The sequence below is a fragment of the Microtus ochrogaster genome (genome assembly GCF_000317375.1).
Source record: "Microtus ochrogaster isolate Prairie Vole_2 chromosome 14 unlocalized genomic scaffold, MicOch1.0 chr14_random_1, whole genome shotgun sequence".
NCBI lineage: Eukaryota > Metazoa > Chordata > Mammalia > Rodentia > Cricetidae > Microtus > Microtus ochrogaster.
In genome coordinates, this window is record NW_004949096.1 from 28,144,090 (window position 1) to 28,151,745 (window position 7,656).

At 39.3% G+C, this 7,656-nt stretch overlaps 1 long non-coding RNA gene across 1 annotated transcript in view; it reads left to right on the top strand.

Moving 5' to 3' along the window:
- Positions 1–4,437, top strand: part of LOC101981667 — a 7,371-nt gene extending 2,934 nt beyond the window's left edge. Inside the window, exon 2 of the long non-coding RNA XR_258748.3 lies at positions 1,037–4,437. This is a non-coding gene — a long non-coding RNA (uncharacterized LOC101981667). The remainder of the gene's footprint in view (positions 1–1,036) is intronic.
- The last annotated feature ends 3,219 nt before the right edge of the window (positions 4,438–7,656 follow it).

Sequence of the window (7,656 nt, forward strand, 5' to 3'; positions counted from 1 at the left end):
AAATAAATAAATAAATATTTAAAAAAAAAACAAATACTGTTATAGTGATAGAATTAAAACTAAACCATTAACTTCAACAGATGATGAATATTAAAAAGACTACAACCCTTTATTCCCAGCACTTGGTATTTGGAAAACTGAGGTAAGGATTGAATTTGAAACTAATCTGGGGTATATAACAAGACATTTGTTGTAATAAATAAAACCCAAAGACCAGCTCGGCAGTGGTGGTGCACACCTTTAATCCCAGCACTCAGGAGGTAGAGGCAGGTGATCTCTGAGTTTGAGGCCAGCCTGGTCTACATAACAAGTTCTAGGGCAGCTAAGGCTATGCAGAAAAACCCTGTCTCAAAACAAACAAACAAAAAACAGCTGGGTGGTGGTGGCACGTGCCTTTAATCCCAGCACGTGGGAGGCAGATACAGGCGGATCTCTGTTAGTTCAAGGCCAGCCTGGTCTACAGAGTGTTCCAGGACAGGCTCCAAAGCTACTGAGAAACCCTGTCCCGAAAAACAAAACAAAGAAAAAGAGGGAGAGAGGAAGGGAGGGAGGGAGGGAGCGGAGGGGAAGGGAGGGGAGGGGAGGGGAGGGGAGGAGAGGAGAGGAGAGGAGAGAAACCAAAATATTATGTGTATCTGTGTGTGAATGTTTTCCCTACATGTGTGTCTGCCCTCTGCCCTGTGTTGTGGTCCACCACCTGGATGAATAGGATCCTCTGCAGGCACGAGTGTTCTTAACTGCATAGCCCTCTCTCCAGCCTCACAAGGTTTCTTTTTAAAGGATAGAAAAGATGCCATTGGCTTATGGCATGGTCTTACTACTTACCTCAGCCTGGCTTTGAACTCTAATTCCCGTGCCTCAGCCTCAGTACTACAGGCTACAAGTTAATTCAGCACACCTAACTACTTATATAACATGAATAATAAAATATTTATGTGCACATGTGTATGTATGTTTTAAATACTGATTTTAAAAGTAAGTTTATATAGGGGTCCCTGACCTAATCTTCCTATTTTAAATTTGCTATGTTTTCCAGGAGTTTCTATGTTGTCTTCTCAGTGGGCATCCTGGTTCTTTCATCCAGCCACTTCCCTAGTGGAGTGGGGATGTTTTCTACAGATACCTCCGTGGTTTGGAATGGAGACTGCACCGAGAAGCCCAAGGGTGCAGCTGTCCTGCTGACTTCAGGAGGACACCAACCGGCCTGGCTATTCTGCTGCACTTGGCTTCAGTAGAAAGACACCGTTTGCAAGAGGAAGGAAGATGGTTAATTTGAACAGGTGCTTAGGTTATGCATCGTGGACTCTTCCTTTTAAAGCTCCAAACAACAAATCAAATACCAAATGTGGGTGACTTCAGGTTTTGTTTTGTTTTGTTTTAAGTCTGCCAGTTTTTTAACACTATTATAAGCACAGTAAAGACTAATAGTAAATTCCAAATATCATTATTATTTGAGGTGAAAGAAACATCTAAATCCTGATTTATCCTTTGACAGATTTCCTGGACGAAAACAAGTCCCCAGTATGATAAAAGCAAAAAGCAAGAATGATATCAGGGTTGGTTTCATATGGGAGTGAAACCATTGCAGTTTGTGTGCAGATTCACATTTTTATATGTATAAAACCACATTTTTTAAATAAGATTTTTCTCCTGGAAAAGAAAGCTGTCATTTATGAAAAGGCTTTGGACAGTTTGATGGTCTTTAGTGTTTGGATTTTGTCTGTTTTGCTTTTTCATCCTTCTCATGAAGGACCAGCTGGGCCTGCGGCTAGTTCCGAGTGGGAAGAGAATAAGCTGGGGTGATGCTTGCCTCAGGCTGTCTGTGCTTGTGTGGCTGAGGCAGCAAGATCAGAAGTCCAGGTCCAGCTTGGGCCACATGGAGAGACTCCATCTCAAGAACAGCAGAAAAGAAAAATAAAACACCACTCTTTTGTTTCTCGAGGTTGTATTCTTGTGGGATCACATGTATCAATGAGACTTTGGTTTTCCATGTGACTGTGACTGGAAAGAAAATGGCGTGTGTGTTATGTGATGGACCTGATAGTGTCACTTGCCTTCAACTTTGGGTATTCAGGAGTGAAGGAAAAATAACTCGGCTTATAAATCCTTTCTTCTAAGAAAAAGAAGCAACAATGTCTTATGTAGCATCATCTGACATTTCAGCATTTTTAAATTATGTACTTGCATTTTTATAAAAGCATAAATAACTTTTCCTTCATCCCAAGATGGGTACTTAGACATTTATTTTTCTAGGCGATAACTTTAGGCTGAAATTCTGGGACTCAGGTAAATTTTCCCAGTTTGAATTGAACTTTCTTACCAGAAAATGGACCTCAGAAGCAATGTTCCCAGTCCTATGGTCAGTTCACTATATTCTTAGAAGAAATTCAGGATCTGAACAAAACTTCAAGTAAAAGCACGTCCAATAAAAAGTATGGATCTTGTTGCCAGTCACTGTAGATTTAAAGGAAATTCAGGTTCGGGGATGGAGAGACCTCAAGAAAACTAGTTCCCATAAGAAATGATACATGTTTGTTTTTTCCTTTAAGTAACAGTTATGAGGAACCATCATGAAAACCTCTCTTTGCTTCCAAATCAAAGAAGTCCATTTTATGGGATGTCAGGCTTTTACAAGGGAGGGAACTGTTGTTTGCAGTGGTTGCCAGTAGAGAAGGAATTTTAAGCTTGCAAGATAACTTAGAAACAGGTGCTGTTAGAGCTGATTTCTGGAACCATTTCCCAGTGTTGTGAATTTGAGTCATATAAATGATCAAAAGTAGGAAATGTTGAACAATCTAATGGCTAGTCAAATTGGACAACAAATTTGAATTTATACTAAAAGCTTTTTTCATAAAACACTTATTATAAATAACTTTTTTTCTTTTAGTTTTCTGAATCAGGGTTTCTGTGTAGCTTTGGAGCCTGTCCTGGAACTAGCTCTGTAGACCAGGCTAGTCTCGAACTCACAGAGATCCACCTGCCTCTGCCTCCCAAGTGCTGAGATTAAAGGCCTGCGTCACAACCACCCAGTTTATAAATAACTTTTTAGTGAGATCAAACAATGATAAAGCTCTAGAGAAAAGAGTTAAAGGTAACCTAGATTGCTGGACTTGGTATCCCGCACCTTTGAGCCACAGTATTTTGGGTGCTGAGGCAGGAGGATTGGCCACAAGATCAAGGCCAGCCTCAATGACAGACCCGGTCTAAAAATGAAGCAAAAATATAACCTAAATTTTTCTCTTTAAGTACTCCAGCCACTTATGTTTTCATTTAGAAGAAATGGAAGCCAGCTGGTGACTGAGAGCATCTCATAGATGCCTGATTCCTCCTACACCTTGCTTTTGGGCAACTTTGTGGGGTAAGGCCCACAGGCAGGGCTTTCACCACAAAGGCGATGTCACCTTTGCTCCAGATACTTCAGGTTTGTAGCCTAAACCTCCAAATATTGAGTGCACTTTGTCAAAGATGCTCTTGTGTCCTGCATTGTTAGCACCAGATGGCATTTTAAGCCTGGGGACTTTGCAGCTGTAGTTGCCTGGTGTGTGGTACATTTCCATTTTATAGTCTTGCTTGGGTTTTCTTAATAGCAGCAAAAACTACCATTTTAGAGCTGTGCTTCCATCTGTAGCCGTGCCTCCTCCCTTCTCCATGTGAGCTGGCAGTTTTTCTTTTGGAGTTACAAAACAAAAACGGGATATGTGCAATATAAATATATATATATGTGTATATTTTAATACTTGTGGACGAGTGTTACAAGTCGTTAAAGAACAACAAAATCACCAATGTCTTCCATTTTGAGATGTGTATAGTTTTGTAAGCAGTAGTGTTTGGTAGCATATTGTAGTGCCATGTTAGGGGTTAGTGCATGAATTTAGTATCATTTTTAAACTTCAGGATGAAATATTGATAATAGCTAATAGTGTAAAAAGAGTGGAAAATCCTAGACCTTTGCTTTTCTCATGTATGAAAATAATGTATTCTCCCTGGGGATAGGAGATAAAGGCCAAAACAACTAATGTCTGAACAGAAATGTGGGTTCACATTGAAAAACATTGTGCGCGGGGGAAATGTTAGCCTTTCACGAGGTATCTAGAAATAACTGCCTTTGTAGCTTTTCAGTCCTCAAAGCATGGCCTCATCCCATGATTGTCTTGCTCTCTCAGTTTGAAGCTAGCTTGTTCTTATTTTATCGTCGTATTGTATGTCTTGGATTCATTTTCCCTATTTTGTGTCCAGAGAATTATTTTCTACTTCGCATGTCCAAGATGCTGTGCTAATTGCTTTGGAATGATTTATTTGTGGCCATTTCCTTTCCTGTTTGCAGCATGTGTGCTAATTGCAGAACCTTGTCAGCAGTTTGGAGTATCCTGAACTCTAGGCTTTTTTTCTACTTTCCTTATGGAAATAAAGTAGTTGCTTTGTTTTGAAAAAGAAAGTTCTCTGTAAAATGGAATTCCTACCTCTAAAAGCTGTCTAGGAAACTTGGAAGTAACAGTTTTATGAGTGTTGAGGGTTCTTTTTTTGGGGGGGGGGGTATTTTAACTTTAGAATTAAAGTCCCGCCAGGTGTGGTGGTGCATGCCTCTAATCCCAGCATTTGGGACACTGAGGCAAGATCAGGGGTTCAAGGTAATCCTTTGCTACATAGTGAGCTGGAGTTCAGCCTGAGCTACATGAGATCCTATCTCAGAAAACCAAAAGAAGGAAAGAAAAGAGAACATAGGACTTATTAATTGTATTATATTGGTATGATAGAAAACGTAAAACTTTTTAATGGGACTTTTTTTCCCCCACACAAACTAGGTATGAATCTAGTATTACCTATCCAGGGACCCAGGAATAGATCCTTGTAGAATATCAAGTGGTGGTTAGTTTTTGAAAACCATTTAAGTTTAAGAAACAAGGGGGGGGGTGTTTTGAAAAATTAATGTATATAGTGTAGCACAGTATATAGGAAAGAATATTTCCTATTGCAAAAAATAAAAGCCATAAATGAACTAAAAATGTTGAAGAGTTGGAACTTAGTAGCAATAACAGTTTTGCGTGTATAGTAAATTGTGTTCACAAAGCTGCATGGTTGAGTGATTACTATTTGAGTTTGTGAGCCTCTGCAGTCTTACAGAGTCCACAAAAGGAAAAAAGTCCTAGGTTTAAAAGCATTTAAACTATGAATGTATATGAATATATTTGCGTGAAAAATATCAACTTTCATGTGCGTTAAAGACAGTTTTCCCAGAGTTTACATCTAGTGCTTAATCTGGAAGCAGATGTGCTTCTCCAGTCCCAATGAAACCATCTTCATTAACAGTCACTTACTGTGTGGGATGACGTATGCTTTGTAACATTTGTTCATTGCATTCCTAGCTGCTCTATCAAAAAGAAAAGTTTGTTTTTGTGTGATTGGGGGGGGGGGGGCAGGGTGGAGAGCTTCCAGAACTTGCTGGCTTTTCCTTGTACTTGGGATCAAGGAAGTTAGGAATTAAAGGTAAACAAAATGACTGGGCAGTCCCCAGGCTGGATTTATCTTTATGTCTTATATATGTATGTGATGAAGCTATGGCCTGTGTGCGACTGCATATTTTTTAACAAGGAAAACCCAGCAAATTCATTCTTTCTTGATTTGAGGACTCCCACAGCTCACATCAGGATGTAAGAGTGGAACTGGGCTGACTCCTCACTTCCTTTACCTCATGTCCATTGTGGCCACTTGAACATCTGAAAAGATCTAGGTCTGGGTTCCTTTGTTTTCCCAGGGGAAAAAAGTAAAGGAGTAGTTTTGTAGATCTCAGACTCTAATGAATTATTTTATTACAAGCCTAAGGGTAGGGGAAAAGGCTGTACTGAGCATAGTTTCTCTTTAAATGTTCTGTACTGTCCATATTAGGTTATGGGACAATCAAGCAATATTAAGACAGCTGCATGATCATGGAGGCATGGCTTCATTCAGTTACATCAGAGATTACCCTTAACAGCCATGTTCTAAGTGTAAAACTATGTTACAAGATTTTTTGTCTCAAAGTATGTGGTTAATTAGTATTCAATCTTCCTATAGTCTCTTGTTTACTCTTTATGTACATGTGATATGCAAAATATGAAGAGACCCCCCTAGCCTTCAGGAGTTTACATTCTCATGGTGCTGTAGGTGCAAGTAAACTGTCTCTAATTTATTTAGAACATCGCTTGGCTATTAATTATACCATTTTGGAAGAACCCCTTGGCCAAGAGTTTTAAAATGCAGAGGGCTATGCTAAATTTCAGGGCATTACTGCTTGAGTTTACATTGTTGTAACTCTGCTCCTAACTTTCCCCGGGGAGCTGTTCATTAATGTGAATCAGAAAAGAAACCATTCTGCCTAAGTATCCTCACTACCCCTATAGCTCTCAGTAAGTGGTCAACAAAACTTACTGCTCTGTATAGACAGTCACCTCGGTTCTTTTTCCCAGGGCTTTAAACTTATTCTTTACCCTCAAAGGGCCAGGATTTCTAGCTAAGCCTTTTAGAACTAAATAGAAGTCTTAAGTTTAGTCTTTTTGTATATGACTTGTTTCTGTTTTAAAGCAGCATTGTAGTAGATGTAGTACCTGACTGCATCTCTGAGGAATTTGACTGACATATTCAGTTGAAGTTTTGCATGTATCATTGCTTTTCCCACAGTTCTGAATCAAAGGGTTTGCATGTTTATTAAAGCCAGGCCTGGTCAAAAGTATAAGCAATAGTAGCAGGCCCATAACTGATTTTAGAATGCTAGCATTCTAATGCATGGTTGAAATTTTTCATTTTTAGGTAGTTACTAGCAATTTTCTACATGCGTTTATCAATAATGAAGCAATAGATTCTTAAACCAATAGCTTGGTTTTATTGTTTGAATTATTTTCTAATTATAGATTGTCTTCCCTTGAAAAATGGGAAGTACAAGATAAATAAGGGGCAATCTCAAGACATTCAAACTGTTTCCTAGCTCTATTTATTCCCAAGCATGTTTGCAAATAAAAGATAAACTAAGCATGTTGAATAAGATGCTATAAACAGGATGGTGCAGGCTTTTAGAAGAGTCGGGAAATAACCTAAATAGGGTCACCTTACTTCAGAAATAAGTGTTCAGTGTGCAAAACAACTAGCCGTGGGACTTATCTGATTAGGGTTATATAGACTTAGTTTGGTGTTTCTTAAAACTATAGATTAAGCCAGACATATGCTCTGTAGTCCCTGAACAGGCAGAAGCCAGCCTGAGTGCCATAGCTGGACTCCTTCACAAATTAGTATCTTGGAGGTGTATAGTATCAGTGTGCACATACTTGCATTTTTCAGCAGTGAGGCGTCTGTTCTGGAAGGGACCCAGCACTAAGAGTAACTCCAGAGTTACAGAAGTACTGCCATTGCTGTATCTGCAACTGTTGAGCTAGAGTTTTACTTTAGATGAGTTGGTCAATGTGTGGATTTTGCCTAAAACTTTTGGTTCCTTATGAGCAGGAAAAGTTTCTCTTCCAAAAAAAGACATTTATGGGTGAACAGACATTGGTTTGTTATAGCAGTGAAAGGAGCAGAAGTGTGAACTGGTGGGAAAGCATGTACCTGAGAAAATGGGTTCAGTTGCCAGCACTACCAAAACCATGGTGGTTACATAAGAATTTCTTAGATTTCTTGACTTGGGAATGA